At 32.2% G+C, this 16,362-nt stretch overlaps 1 long non-coding RNA gene across 1 annotated transcript; it reads left to right on the top strand.

The window, feature by feature from the left end:
• Window positions 1–9,034: 9,034 nt before the first annotated feature.
• LOC136204031 (uncharacterized) lies at window positions 9,035–12,178 on the top strand. The gene is made up of 3 exons (XR_010675009.1): window positions 9,035–9,254; window positions 10,694–10,787; window positions 11,928–12,178. It is a non-coding gene; the product is annotated as an uncharacterized lncRNA (long non-coding RNA).
• Window positions 12,179–16,362: the final 4,184 nt, after the last annotated feature.

The raw sequence follows: 16,362 nt of genomic DNA, 5'->3' as shown, positions 1-16,362 counted from the left end.
AAGGCATAACAAATCAGGTTTATAAACCAAATATAAACGAAACACATAATTCTGGGTATCTCTATTGAGAATACCCCTGCAATTCCAATATAAAACACTCATTTAAAACGAATCGGAGGCTTACTGGCCGTTTCGCATGAGATGATATGTTCTCAGTTATAATCATAATCCTTTCGTGTTGCTTCACTCTTTTACTATGCACAGTACTCCAACCAATATCATCTTCCTCAACCAAATCTGCCCATGATTTCGAGCGATGAGATAATGGATCAGAAGCAGAATAATTACCCTTCTCAAAATCATAAGAAATATTCGCAATCCCCAGAGAAAGAGGATGAGAAACATCAGAACCATCCTCCCGATACCTAAGCGGACTGCCAGACAAAGGCACATCCAACACACCCTTACACCGGTCCTCAATAAAACCCAAAGGCTCATCATGAACCCCAAGATCATTAAGTAACCTCGCATTAGCCTGTTGAACCTGCACAGCCTGTGTTTTCTTATGCACCTAAACAAAATTAGGAGAAGGATTTTGATTAGCATTAACAGCCACTTCTAAAGGTTTCATAATCTTTTTCCCTTCAATCGATCTCTTATTTTTCCTACAATCATAAGCCATGTGACCAATATTAGAACACACCTTACAAAAGCTTAGCAATCTCTCATAGACAAGATCAATCCATACATGTTTCCTCGCTCTTTCAATTCCAAGTTTAATCGGATCAAAATGAGGAACCCATGATTGTAAATGAAATGAACTTGGCTTAACATTCACAATTCCCTTTGAGAAAACAAAATTTCTAGCCTCCTACAAGCTAAGAACCACATGAAAGAACCCACGCCCAATAGAGATAAGTCGCCAATTTTCCTAAAACCCCCAAATTTTTTGACAAAGCATCCTTAAGAGTTGCAACTTTCTAAGGGGAATCCCCCTTACTAAGAATCAATCTCCCAATGAGAGAATATAAACAGAGTTCAGCCCTTTTATCGTAAGCCTGTTGAGAAATTCTAATTGATTTCAACCCTCCAATTTCAGTAACCACAGCTGTAGAATTCGGAACCGTATCTACCTTGGTCGAAACCACATGCGCATAAGAATTTCGACCAATAGGAGGAGCAACATAAGCCATACCCCCCGAAATTCTAGGAATCGATGAAGAACATGCAATCCGACTAGAGAAATGGGCTTTGTGATTGAAAAGAACCCCAATCCCTAAAAAATTATCTAGATAATCCAAAGAAGGCAGCACTTTAGACGCCATAAAAAAGAATCATAGAAAACTAACCTCAAACATATCCAGAATCGAAAGAGAAACCCTCAAGCGGAAGCCTCATCAACACAGCAACCAAGTGATGGACGGAGATCAGGAAGGCAATGACGAGTGGCGGACGACGGCAGACAAGCAAATTACAAATCGCCAAACCAGAAAGCCAAACGCACACGGCTTCTCAAATCAAATCCCACACAACAACCGCGGAACGGCGGATGGAGACTAGAGAGCCGAGGATGAGTGACGGATGGCGACAGATTCAAATCAGTAACGGATCGGTGGAGTGTGACCTAGTCGCCAAACGCCATCGAAAAAAAGGTTCGTCTCGTTTCGAACAGTGGACGGAGACAAGAGAGACAATCAAACCAACAACGGATCGATGGAGCGTGACCTAGTCGCCAAACGCCATCGAAAAGAAAAGGTTCGTCTCCGAGAGAGGTAAGTTCCACTATAGAAGAAATGAAAGGTAAGTTCTTAAAGTACTATTTAGCTTATGATATTTCCCACATTTTATCACTAGGGCCTAACCTATTATTTTGTTACATTTTGCTCTTGATTTATCCCAATTAGTGAAATTTCACCAAATTTGGATGGAGACTTGACATAATTGTTATCCCCTCTAACATGTGATGATATTTTGACACTTAGACTTCACATATGGTATGTCTTAAATTTTGTTTACTATATAGATTTCTTTATATCGAAATAATTAACTATAGTAAGGAAAAGAAAAAAAAAACTCTTTACCTAAAACCTATCAAGTTCAAGTATCAAAATATTGTCACGTGTCAATAGGATAATAGTTCTGTTAAGTCTCCATCTAAATTGGGTAAAATTTCATTAATTATGATAGGTCAGAGGCCAAATATTATATGACTAAATAATAGATCATGAGCCAAAAGATCATGGGTCAAATAGTAATTTAAGCTGAAAGGTAAGACCATAAAGACATAAATATTTAAAAAGGGATCAACACTCACCATACCCCAAATAGGCAATAATGTAAAATTCGAAAAAAATTCTTGCCAAAAAATACTAATCAATGACAAATCGTTAGAATAAAAGGAAAATTAACTAAAACAATAGTACTATAAATAAACTTTTATTTATATATTCTCATATATGAACGATTACATACTTATTAAGCCTATTCAACGGCATTGAGAAGCTTAACTTTGACCTTGTTGAGAGCATTTAGAATATCTTTGCTGCTAATCCTCTCCCCGGGTACATCTACACAACATTTCATGGCTAAGTTCATAATCGAAAATGTGCAATCTGTCTTAGTCAAATAATGTCGTTCGTCCCCCATAAGCAAATTGGGATCTACAAGTTGAGAAACTCGAGAACGTAACAACTCTTTAACCCATTGCTTCATACTCATGTCTTCATTAAACATCTCATCTATAGGCTTTTTCCTTGTGAAAGTTTCGATCAAAAAAATACCAAAACTATAGATATCGCCTTTTATAGAAACAAGTCCTTCTGATCCATACTCTATATAAGAATTTGATATAGTCAATTTTCTACAAGCAATTACTATTTCAAGTATGATATATATGTAGAAAATCAAACATCACTTGGTGCCATGTATCCAATTGTTGCAAGAGTTATAGTTTGTATGAAAGATTGATCATCTCCGACGAGCTTTGCTATGCCAAAATCAGTTACATGAGCAACCATATCCTCATCTAGAAGGATATTACTGGGCTTCAAATCACAATGAACAATAGGATTCATAGAACCATGATGAATATATTCAACTACTAATGCAACATCGATCATTATGTTCAATCTCTGAAAAATGTCTAAAAAGTAGTTGTGAGAATACAACCACTTTTCCAAGCTCCAATTAGGCATGAAGTCCATGACTAAAGCCTTAAATTCAATTGTACAACAACTGGTGATTATTTTCACAAGGTTTCTATGTCGAATCCCACATAGTACTTCACACTCCACATCAAAACTCTTGAATCCTCCTTCTAACTCCAAATTGAAAACCTTAACTGCAATTGACAAGCCATTTGAAAGATTCCCTCTATATATCGAACCAAAACTCCCCCTGCCAAGCAAGTTCACCTCATCAAATTTATTTATTGCCCGTTGGAGCTCATGAATAGAAATTCTTTCCATATTGGTAAAAGTGGAAAATTCACTTGGTGAGTCAACAATCTTGTTTTCCTTTTCCAATACCAAATTAAGATGACAATAACAATTCCAAGTGCCAAAGCTGTTAATATAATTGCAACAAGTGTTATCTTGGTTTTCTGTGAATGGTTCTGATTGCTAGTTCTGCACGGATTGACTTGGAATTTTAATGCCCCACAAAGTGCTTTATTTCCTAGAAATGATTGGGCCGATAAATTCATGAATGGCCCTCCATTAGGAATTTCTCCTTGTAATTCATTGAAGGACACATTAAAATCATTGAGATATTTTAATTTCTCCAGGGACTTGGGCATTTTTCCTGAGAGATTATTGAATGATAAATCCATGAATTCCAAGCTTATCGCATCACCAAATGATTCAGGAATGGAACCCCCCAATCTATTATTAGATAAAGAGGGGCGCTCTACAGATTGGAGGCCTCTAAAGGTGGGTGGTATACTACCTAAAAATTGATTTCCAGACAAATCAAGTAATATAATGGCTCTCAAATTGCCAATATCTATTGGGACATCACCGCTTAATGAATTTGATGATAGGTTAAGTTCAAGGACATCTTTAAGCCTCCACAAGGTTGACGGAATAGTAGAATTAAGTTGGATTCCAAATAAATATTTCTAAGAGAAGTGAGATTACCTAAACATGAAGGAATATTTCTAGAGAGCTCATTTTTCGAAAAATCTATCTTACTCAATCTCTGTAAACCACATAATTCAGAAGGTATAAGCCCATGGATTCTATTTGATTCAAGATCTAATACTTGAAGCTTCCTCATTTTTGTTATTGTCCTAGGAATGAATCCTTTTAAATTGTTATCACCTAGATCCAAAAGAATCAAGTTAGTTAAGTTGCCAATTTCCTTGGAAATGGTTCTTGTTAGTCCACAATCGTTCATGTAGAAATTTTCAAGGGAAGAAGATAGATTTCCTATGGAAATTGGCAGAATAGCATTAAATGGATTTTCATCCAACCTTAAAACTTTCAAATTTTTGTAATTGGATAATGAGGAAAATAAAGTCAATAAAGACCGACTACTTAGTTGATTTACCCGTAAATTTAGAATTTGAAGGTTTCTTAAATTGAAATCAATAAATTAATGAATAGTTTTTCATTTTTTAGTTTCCATTTTTAACATTTTCACCGGGTTTTTTTTCTTCCGGTTTCCCGTTATTTTTTCATTTTTTGCGTTTTTTTTTCGTTTTCAATTTTTCATGTTTTTCTCTTTTTGCATTTTTAATAATGATAAGATGTGAGATTTGATAAATGAGAGGTTAGATTGAGCTTTAAAAATAGGAATTAGAATTACATGTTTTGGATGTAATGAGAATTCAAATCATTTTTCTATGTAATGCGGATTATAAGAGTTGTTGAACAAATTTTAACTAATGGTTTCTCATTCCATTACAACAAATTTGGAACATGCAACCAAACATGGTAATGAGCATTGAATGTAATGGTCTTTTTATTACGAAGCCCATTACATCTTACCAAACGGAGCCTATGTTAATTAAGATAGAAATTAAAATTGACATGGTTTTTAAAGTGGAATTAAAAAAAAGGCTATCTTATCACATGGATTTAGAAAGATATGAAATATTTTAAGAATCCGAATACAATCAGATAATTTATTTGATGAACGAAAAAGAAATTGATTTGAATTTATTATTCTGGACAGGTTCATGTTCATAAATGTAATTATATGTGCAATTATAAATCAACACTTATATATATATATATAAAATGTTAACAAGCAAATGAAATCAAATCATAAATGTTCTTCTATGCGTCAATTATGTTATGTCATTCTATTAGACTCAATAACTCGTGTTAGTAATTAGCACTTATCTAACCTATTTTGTCATATAATATTGGTATTCACCTTGTCAGATATTAATATGAATTCAGTCTTAACTATCAGTTTAATCTTTTAGTTCAATTGGTTTCATGATAAGTGATCAACAGTTCGAATCTTGACAACCCCATATGTTGATTAAATTGTAGGACATAGTAATATAAGTCGGGTGAGTAAAACCGAATCAAAAACCAAACGAACCAAACAAAACCAAATTGCAATTCGGCTCGGTTCTCATTTTTGAACAATTTCGGTTTTTAGTTCAGTTGGATTGATTCGAGTATAAACCAAAAGAACTTAAAAACTGAATTAGAGAATTATTTGGATATTAAAAACAAACCTAGTAGTAGCTGATATAAAAATCAAATTGGAAAATTATTAGAATTACTAATTAGAGATTATTAGACGGTGTGTAATTAATGTTATTGGAACTGTAATATAAAAAACAGCAGGAGACCGAACAAAAATTAAATGGGCAGAGTCGCGGACAATGTCGCTTTCTTTAAGACGTTCGCGGAACTTCCAGAAAATTGCAAGCAGTATGAACTCCAGTCGCCTCCAGGATAAAACAGCCCTCTGTAAATACGAAATTGTATTGCAAACCGTACAATTTTGTTTCTGTCTACACTCTCTATTTGCTCAGTTTCGAAAAACGCATGAATGAAAAGACTGTTTCAGAGTATTTAATTAAATGAAAATTAAATACGAAATAAAAAAAATAATAATAAAAAATATTATTAGTTTTTTTTTCAATAAAAAAATATAGATTTTACACCACACCAACCCGGACGGTGGCGGCGCTCGCGTGATGGTCAACCAAGAGGTAGGTCCTCACCCTTTCACAAAAGTGGGTACCCCTTGGGGCACATCCCAAACATGTGGGGACCTCCTTAATAAGTAGAGGAAATTACGGATAAAATCAGTTTTTGATTTTTTATTATCTTTTTATCACATAAACAGTTAGTGTTTTTTTGAATTTGAAAATTAAAAATAAAAAACCAATTTCCGGTTGAAACTCATCAAACCAAGCCTTTTTCTTGTTTTTTAATATGCTAAAACCAGTTTTAATTTTTAGGTACTTGACACTTTTAAAAATTCTTTATAAATACAAAAAAAAATTGTAAATACTTAGACTAATCATGACTAATTTGTAACTAACCCTAATAAGTATCTCCACCAAGTGCTTTGAAAGCAATGTGGGATACTTTCCACTTGAAAACTTAAAGACATGGGCTCATTTCATAAATTATAATTGGGCCAATCCCAACAAATGTACTAGCAATACAATTCCTATTAATACACTAATTAGTGTAATAAACAGGAAACAGTATCCTACTAGCAATACAATCTATACTATATATATATAATAGCGGAAGAAGAGAGAAATAAAGAGAAGTGTTTTAGAGGTCTTTTTGATGAGTTGTGATACTCTTATAATATAGTTTTATAATTTTGTTCTTGCTTTAAGTAATGAGTTGTCTTTATTTTTCATACTCTTATAATATAGTTTTATAATTTTGTTCTTGTTTTAAGTAATATAGTCTTATAACTTTGTTTAACATTTTATTCAAGAATTCGGAGATTTTGGACTTTGATGCCTCCAATTGAAGAAATCTGGTAGAAATAGAAGATGTATGGACAACTAAAATCGAGAAACGCAAAGGTGTAAAAATTATAAAAAATCCTTATGTTTCTAAAGGTAATTATTCGATTTTTTTCATATGTTGTAGTTATTTTGTTCTCAATTGCATTGTTGCTTTATTTTTGTAAAACAATGGTTTATAGTTTCATCTTTTTTAGATGAAATCCATTTATGTCGTTACTCAGATTCCATACCTTTCGTTGTCTTATCGATATTTCTTTTTTTTTATCTATCTTCTTTTTCAAAATGATATCTCTAATTGAAGAAATCCGATAGAAATAGAAGATGTATGGAAAACTAAAATCGAGCAACGCAAAGTTTGTCGAAAATTACAAGAAATCTTTATGTTTCTGAAGGTAATTATTCGATTTTTTTTTTCATATGCTGTAGTTATTTTCTTCTCATTTCTGCTGTTACCCAGGTTCCACACCTCTCTCGCTACCTTATCCATGTTTTTTACTATTTTTTTCAAAATGACTAAAATAAAGATTTTGTACTTTTGCATTCTTTTTTAGTATATGTTGCTAGGTGGAATCGTTTCGATTGTTAAATCTAACTAAAATTTAGATTTTCGGTTTTATATGAACTCAATTGTCAGGTCTAATTCAAATTCAGAACCTGATGAAGTCCACTAATTTTTTTTAATTTGGGTTTATCTAACTGATATTATACATTATTTCAATTATAAATTTTCACTACAAGAAAATTGCTTTTTGGCAACAAGTTTTGACAACGAAAGAAAATATTGTTGCTAAAAATAAACTTTAGCAACGAATTTTTTATGTCGTTACCAAAGGTCGTTGCTGTAAATTTCTTATATATTTCCTTCAAGAAATTTTGGGAGGTGAGGTTTGTGGGAAATATGTATTAGCTTTGGCAACAATACTTTCGTTGCTGTGAATGAAAGCATTTATAGCAACAACAAATGTTGTTACTGTAAATGAAATTATTAATAGCAATGACTGTCAGTTGTTGCTGTAAGTACGGGTATTTACAGCAACAACAACCAACTTGTTGCGTAAAACTTGAATTTTACAGCAACGATTGAATGTTGTTATAGTAAATGAAACATTTACTGCAACGACTGTTAGTTGTTGCTGTAAGTGCGAACATTTATAGCAACAACAAACAACGTGTTGCGTAAAACTGGAATTTTTTAGCTACAAATCAGATCGTTGTTAAAGAAAATTATTAAATAAAATAAAAAAATAAATATTGTTGTTATATTACAAGAAAGTATTTTTTATTTTTAAATATCAACAAATTTTAATTGGTATTTAAACTTGAATTATACATAGAATAAATTTTAAAAATTAGTAAACTAAATAATTTAAAATTAATTATAAAATATATAACATACTATTTTATTTATATACTATAAATATTAATAATTATAAGTATTTAGTTACGTGATTTTATTTTATTATGGAATATTAAGTTTTTACAATAAGATTGTTATTGGCAAAAATTATAATTTTTTATTTGTTGCAACTAATTATAACTTTGTGCAACAATACTATTGTTGTAAAATCTATTTTTCTTTCCATTTTTCTCTATAATTTTTTTTTTGCAAAATGATAATTTATTATATTAAAAAAATGAAATAAGAACTTTTTTCAAAAATAATAAAAATCGAAATTAAATATTTAAAAAATATTTAATATATCTTTATTTTATATTTCAATAAATATTACAATAATGTATTTTTCATTTATTTTTAAATTTTAATTGATATTTAAACTTTAAATATACATAGAATAAATTTTAAAAATTATATAATTCAAAATTAATTGCAAAATATGTAACATACTATTTTATTTATATTATAAATATTAATAATAATAATAATTATTATTTAGTTAAAAGGTTTTAGTTTATATTATGGAATAATTACAACAATAAGTTTGTTGCATTAAATTATTAATTTTTCCAACAATACGTCATTGCAAAAAATGTATTAATTTTTGGAATAACATTTTTGTTGCAAAAAGAATTTTTTTTTCATTTCCCTCCAAAATAAAAGTGTGGCGGGATGAGAATTCTTTGTGCTTAAATTTTTAAAGTTGAATTTATTTCTCCCTCACGTGCCTCCCCTTTCATTTGTGCCTCATCCATTTCCAGCAAACTCTCTCTCCCCTAGGTCAAATCCATCTACCCCTAAATTGATACATTTCTTTATACCAGCATCGAACGACTCTAAAAGCGTTTATCAGATTGATATTGCTTAGGAAACTTTTCCAATCTTCGATCTACAGGAATAAGGTGGGTCGCTTAGTGGTGGAACTCGAGCATCGTTTCATAGCCTCCATGGAACCCTAAGGTTCAGTTCTTATTTCCTTTTCTATTTACTTCTCTGATATTCTATTTAAAATTCTATCTGAAATTCTATTTGAAATTTGCTTAGTTGCCCTCCTTATAATTTACTGCAATGAACTTTTGGATTCGAACAAAATCTTCAGGGGAATCCAACGATGGGTATAATAGGTAGCTAACTACCTTTGTCTCGGCGCAGAAAAAGAGAGTTTTTTCTCTCCTTTAAAATAGAAAAAAGCAAGCTTAAAGATCTTGAATCGGCTTCTGATAAATGCGGGAAATTCTGCTATTGATCTTAGCCTTACATCTCCTCCCGTTTTCACACCGTCTATTCCAGTCGGAGAAAAGCTGAGAAGAAGATATACCCACAAACAGAACATAATTTCTTGGGAAAGAAGGGCTTGTGCCCATAAGGAGCGCCCTCTCAGCTTTCCTTCCACCACTTAGTTAAGTAATCACTTCAAGTAACTCTCAATCAATTGGATTTACGACCTTATTTTTGTTATTGAGAACCTGCCTCTTAAACACAAGTGAACATAATCAACAAATGCCTCTATGTAGTTGGGTATTTAGCCTCTGCTAATTTCTTTTTTGGTCTATGAGCATATGGTTTGTACACTTAGACGAGTTTGGGACCTAGTCGAACCATTGAACAACGGTTGTGCAGAAAATAAAAGTTCAGCTCCTGACAAATCTCGTTAAAAAAGTGCAATAAATTTCAGCATATATAACTGACGAATTCACTTATCTGATTATTTTTGCTTTGTAGTAGCATGTTTATGGTGCATATCATTTTAACATTCAGCTCGGTCTTCCTATTTCTGTTTTGAAGTCAATAAGTTGTAGAGAACTTTTAGAAATATTTAAGTATTGACACATTAGACATGGGATGATAGACTTTCACATATATATTTTGAGTTTGAACTTCTATTCTGTTAATTATTGAGTTCCTTATGAAGACAAGATTTTCCGATATGCTTCGTTGAATTCGGTACGAGTTTTCTGCAAAATCTGAAATCTTATTATGTTTGTTGAATCTTGATGTTGTGCTTATATGAAATCTTTTTAGTTTGTCATTGTTAGATATAATAAAAACTATTGTTTTTGACTTTACGTTGCTTAAGCTTAGATTAAATGATTAACATGGTATGAGAGCTTTTATACCATGAGATCTAGAGTTGGAGTCCAATGTGTATTAGATTTAGATATAGTAAAACTATTCTCAGAACCTTACATATAACTTTGAGCTTTTGTGTTAATTTATGCTAGTCTATAAAAGCTATGCAGTACTTTCAGTTTATCATGATAAATGAACTTTGGGCTCTCCATTTCTGTTAAATTATATGCATTTTCACACCTCAAATTTGAAATGGGTATAATCTGTTAAATTCATTATATTTGTCTACACTAGTATTGCTTGATAAACTCATATTTTGTTGTGAGTAGAATTTTGAAATTGCATTGAGAATTGAAAGCAATAAGAGGATTACATGATGAATATACAACATTGAGATTAAGTTTCACATCAAGAAAAATTACGGTAAATTATATCTATGGCCTTTCAACTTAGACCTTACTTTCTTTACGGAACCTTACCATCAAAACTGGACATAAAAGTCCTTTGACCTTTGACTACTCCAATAGCAGTTAACCCTCCATTATAGAGTTGATGGTAATGATATTCTAAACAATTTTAACTCTTGAACTTTTTGGTTTTGAGGTTATTCACGTGTTGTTTGGTTAGGAGAGGGAAAGTGGTTGTTTAAGGAGAGAAAATCCAAAAATGGTGATTTTGGAAAATAGAAAATGTGGTTCCATGTGAAATGTTGTTTTTAACAACTTTAATTCTTAGAATTTTCATCTTCAATTCATGAACGGTCATTTATTTTCACAAGGGGATTTTGTGTTAGTAAATGACGAAGTTTAGGGACTTTTATATCCAATTTTGAAGATAAGGGGTCATAAAGAAAATAAGGCCTTAGTTGATGGGCCATAGGTGTAATTTACCAAGAAAAACTAGATAAGACGTTATTTATTTAAACAATGCTCTACGTCATATATAATTTACATACATGGACATTATTGAATTCTTAGATTGTTATCATATTGTGCTTGCTCATTCACATTCGTTTATAGGTGCATTGTTTCACACCTAATCATATTCATCCTTGTTACAGGCTAAAATTCTCACAATATTGATATATATATTAGTTCCTTCGGCTCTCGACTTTGCTGCTCATGACTATGTTCTTATGCCTTTCCTAGACATGTAACGGTTAGGAGGACATATTTTTTCCCGAAGGAAATCTCGTTTACTTTTACTGTCTGTGGCATTGACAATGATGAAATTCTTTCTTCTACCTTATTCTTTTTATATCTCTCTGTGTCTAATATTCTTAAAGTATTGGTTGTGTTGAGAAGGGCATTTAGTTTGAGTATCATGGGGACTATGTTGCACGTACACCGACACGGAAGTGGACACAGAAACAGAAATAGACACAAAAAAATGTTATTTCTAAAACATAACCTTAGAATAGCTTTCAAGCGAAAACAGAAGCGGAAACATAAGCATACTGTTATATTATGACATGCTAGTATGAAATCTTACAAACTTATAGTTTTCAGGTTAGTATGGTTTTACTCACTCTTTCTCTAATTTTCTTGTCTTTTTTCTATTTAGGTTGAACTTTTATGAGGATGATAATGAAAATTCCCATGCTTGAGAAGCCAATTGTGAAAGGGAATTTGTGTTCAAGAAAATAGATCACTTTTTGTATAGCTAATGAACTTGTGGCTATAATTTTTGTCCGATATCTTTTTGTCGGATATGAAATTTTTTGGACTATCTCATGATGATACATTAAATTAGTTTAATGTAATTTGTTATGAAGGATTTTTCATATATAAAGAACATATATATAGTTATGAAAGGTAATTAATTATGGCTAATGTATGTAGTTTTTTTTACTAGTGTTAGATTTATTCTAATTTTATGTTTATATAATAATAATATATATTATTATATATAGATTTATTGCTGCAACTGTAATTCTAAATATATCACAACAACATGGTTGTTTCAAAAAATCAACATTTATGGCAACGACAATCACTATTGCGAAAAAAATATATAGCTACGATATGAGTTATTGATATGAGTTATTGCCAAAATGCGAAATATACAGCAACATAAAGTGTTGTTTGGAAAAGTCTAAATATATCGTAACGCCACATATTGTTGCGAAATGTAAAATATCTACAGCAACGACCCAAATTGTTGTGCAATGTAAGATATCTATAGCAACAACCCAAATTGTTGAGAAATATAAAATATCTACAGCAACGATACGTGTTGTTGCAAAAGATAAATTTAATTCTCTAACATACATTCTATGTTTCGCAACAACAAACCTTTTGTAACAGCATGTGTTGTTGCCAAATATATATTTTTTGCAACAACGGGATATCGTTGCAGATACCTTTGGTAACGGAATGTATCCCCACAACTGAAAGTCGTACTCTTATAATATAGTTTTATAATTTTGTTCTTGCTTTAAGTAATGAGTTGTCTTTATTTTTCATACTCTTATAATATAGTTTTATAATTTTGTTCTTGTTTTAAGTAATATAGTCTTATAACTTTGTTTAACATTTTATTCAAGAATTCGGAGATTTTGGACTTTGATGCCTCCAATTGAAGAAATTTGGTAGAAATAGAAGATGTATGGACAACTAAAATCGAGAAACGCAAAGGTGTAAAAATTACAAAAAATCCTTATGTTTCTAAAGGTAGTTATTCGATTTTTTTTCATATGTTGTAGTTATTTTGTTCTCAATTGCATTGTTGCTTTATTTTTGTAAAACAATGGTTTATAGTTTCATCTTTTTTAGATGAAATCCATTTATGTCGTTACCCAGATTCCATACCTTTCGTTGTCTTATCGATATTTCTTTTTTTTTATCTATCTTCTTTTTCAAAATGATATCTCTAATTGAAGAAATCCGATAGAAATAGAAGATGTATGGAAAACTAAAATCGAGCAACACAAAGTTTGTCGAAAATTACAAGAAATCTTTATGTTTCTGAAGGTAATTATTCGATTTTTTTTTCATATGCTGTAGTTATTTTCTTCTCATTTCTGCTGTTACCCAGGTTCCACACCTCTCGCTACCTTATCCATGTTTTTTACTATTTTTTTCAAAATGACTAAAATAAAGATTTTGTACTTTTGCATTCTTTTTTAGTATATGTTGCTAGGTGGAATCGTTTCGATTGTTAAATCTAACTAAAATTTAGATTTTCGGTTTTATATGAACTCAATTGTCAGGTCTAATTCAAATTCAGAACCTGATGAAGTCCACTAATTTTTTTTAATTTGGGTTTATCTAACTGATATTATACATTATTTCAATTATAAATTTTGTTATATTATTATTATATAAAGAAGTTATTTTTTTCCCCAATCCCATAGGCAGAGAAATTGTAAGTGTCTAATACACTTAAGATTGAGATAATTATTTTTGCAACATTAGTCTATATAGTTTTTAACTATTATAGTATGGTTTGTACAAGATTGTTAGTATTTCAAGAGTTTTTAATATATGAAAATAAAACATGATCATAGGACAAGTTGTTGGAAAATATTAATTAAAAATATTTTATTTAAATTCTTCAATTTATCAAGTATTGAGCAAATGATTCAAATTATAAAACTTCTTTTTTTTTGTTCTACGTGGTTACAATTGCGATTTAATTATATTTAACTAAAATTAATTTATGGACTTAATACTTCATTAAGAAAAAAATAAAATTTTTAATTAATGGACAAAAAATATTTTTACTCTCCTCTTTATATTCATATATCTTGACATTCACTTTTATTTTCGGAATTAACAAAAACAAGAAAAAGATAATTCTCTCCTAATTGTTTTTTTCGTCCCTTCATTTTTGTTTTCTATTCCTTTGTTTGTTTCATGTTCTTGCTTACGAAATTCAAGAAAATATAATTATTAAAAAATATTAATGAAGTCAAAGAAGTGATATTTGCGAGCGTACTGCTATCTATAAGTGAAAGAATGAAGAACAAATTGATTGAATGTCTTGATAAGATATTACGAGATGAAAATAGGAAAAATCATCACCTTAAGTTGATTAAATTGGATATGTTAGGTTATTGTAGCCTAATGAATAATTGAATTCAAATACTTAGTAATCATAAAATTTCATCAAGCAAGATGATTATCATCAAAATAAATTTGTGACTAATTTTGATGAATTTTTTTATATGTAATTAAAGTTTTTTAAGGAAAAAGCTAAATGTATATATGTAACATATTGATTTGATATAATCTATTCATGTGCACCATTAGAAAAGTACTGATTGTAATAATTTATATCATAATATATTGATATTGCTTCCATTTCAATATATATATATATTTTTTTGGTAGGAATAGGAAAGGAAAAACAAACAGACAAAACCTAACCCGGGATCAGTCTAGGAAGGCTGACCCCAACCCTATCCTCTAGGAGGGTAGACAAAAGAAAAAGAGGAGGAACAGAAAGGGTAGAAACACCTAACATCCCCCCATGCCCAGCGGCTGCCAAGCGATCCGCCACGCGGTTTTGTTCCCTATAAATATGGGAAAAACTAAGAACCTCAAAGGCAGGACGAAGCCTTAAAATAGCTTTGATAAGATTCTGGCTATTAAGACAAAAAGCCTGGTTATCAGAAATCCTGTTGATTGCCTCCAAATTATCAGATTCCACCGATAGCCTCTTAACACCCATGCGAATGGCAAGTTTTAAACCCGACATAATACCCCAGAGCTCCGCAGAAAAGGATGAGCCCATTCCCAAATTATGGGTAAACCCAGCCAGCCAAGCGCCACCAGCATCCCGAAGAACTCCTCCAGCAGCAATTTTGCCATTGCTAAAGCAGGAGCCATCCGTATTCAACTTCACAACCCCTTCTCTGGGCTTACTCCAACCAACTAAATGGACCACCTTATCCTGGGAGGGTCTAACAAGGGGCTCTCCTTCAAAGCTTTTTGTAATAACAGAGAGCTTTTTCGAGAAGTAATCAAGTAAGTCAGGAATAAGGACAGTCTTCTTAGCAAATAACTCCTCATTCCTCCATTTCCAAATTTGGTGACAAATAATAGCGAAGAAAATGTCACCGTGCTCCATATTGGCCAATAGCTTTCCATTGGCTCCATCAGAGAACCAGTCAACTTCAGAATGAGCCATGAAAGAAGGAAGGGTGTGGTGAGGGAGAATCCCCTCCCAAATCTTTTTACTATTAGGGCAATCCCTCAGAGCATGGCACAAGGTTTCCACATGGCCTCTGCATCTACTACAGGTTCTAGACTCAGCCAAGTGCCTTCTGTGCCTATCTGCATTAGTGAGCAGCCTGTCCTTGACTCCCAGCCATAGGAAACTTCTAATGCGATAAGGGATTTTAAGGGCCCAAATGGTCTTCCAGATCTCCACGGGAGGATCAGCCCTATTAGGGGTAAAAGCTTCATAGGCCGATTTACAAGAATAAGTGTCATTATTAGTCAAGGCCCAGCAGTGTCTGTCCTTATCCTCCTCTTGATTACTAATCTTCACTCCTCTAATCTTAAGGAGGGTCTCCAGGCTAAAGAAAGTGTCGAACTTAGACCAGATCCAGTCTCCCTCCGAGTCCACCACATCAGCAACCTTCCAGGGACGGATATCACTAGGCGGAGGGGAACTACACACTTCAATCAGCGGTTTATCACCAATCCAGGTGTCATACCAGAATCTAATGGATTTACCATTACCCACCTCCTTGCCAATCCCCGTATAGAACTCAGTAAACACAGCGCTAAGCCCTTTCCAGAGGAAGGAGCAGTTGACAACCCTCTCCTTCGGACCACCGAAAATTCTGTCTTTACGATACTTGCCGCAAAGAAGACGAACCCAAAGAGAGGAGGGGCATTGCCACATTCTCCAAAGAAGCTTCATCAGAAGGACTTTATTGTTGTCCTTAGCTTGCCTTATACCAAGACCCCCCTGCTTTTAGGCTGGCAGGCTTCCTTCCAAGGGACCAGGTGAACCTTTTTCCCATCTTATCAAGGTCGTTAAGAAC

The sequence above is a fragment of the Euphorbia lathyris genome, chromosome 8 (assembly GCF_963576675.1).
Source record: "Euphorbia lathyris chromosome 8, ddEupLath1.1, whole genome shotgun sequence".
In the NCBI taxonomy this organism is placed as follows: Eukaryota; Viridiplantae; Streptophyta; class Magnoliopsida; order Malpighiales; family Euphorbiaceae; genus Euphorbia; species Euphorbia lathyris.
Note: the sequence above shows the minus strand (reverse complement) of the source record. Positions and strands in the feature narration are given on the sequence as shown.